Source organism: Oncorhynchus keta, unplaced genomic scaffold, assembly GCF_023373465.1.
Source record: "Oncorhynchus keta strain PuntledgeMale-10-30-2019 unplaced genomic scaffold, Oket_V2 Un_contig_3505_pilon_pilon, whole genome shotgun sequence".
NCBI lineage: Eukaryota > Metazoa > Chordata > Actinopteri > Salmoniformes > Salmonidae > Oncorhynchus > Oncorhynchus keta.
The window spans coordinates 143,513-144,041 of record NW_026287286.1 but is presented as its reverse complement, the minus strand read 5'-3'; positions in this window follow the sequence as shown (position 1 = coordinate 144,041).

Genomic DNA, 529 nt, shown 5'->3' with positions numbered 1-529 from the left:
GATCTAGCTGGTCTGTCAAAATATAATAGAGACAGTAGATCTAGCTGGTCTGTCATAATATAATAGAGACAGTATATCGACCTGGTCTGTCATAATACAGAAGAGACAGTAGATCTAGCTGGTCTGTCATAATACAATAGAAACAGTAGATCTAGCTGGTCTGTCATAATATAATAGAGACAGTAGATCTAGCCGGTCTGTCATATTATAATAGAGACAATAGATCTAGCTGGTCTGTCATATTATAATAGAGACAATTGATCTAGCTGGTCTGTCATAATACAATAGCGAGAATAGATCTAGCTGGTCTGTCAAAATATAATAGAGACAGTATATCGACCTGGTCTGTCATAATATAATAGAGACAGTATATCGACCTGGTCTGTCATAATACTGAAGAGACTGTAGATCTAGCTGGTCTGTCATAATATAATAGACACAGTAGATCTGGCTGGTCTGTTATAATATAATAGAGACAGTAGATCTAGCTGGTCTGTCATAATACAATAGAGACAGTAGATTTAGCTGC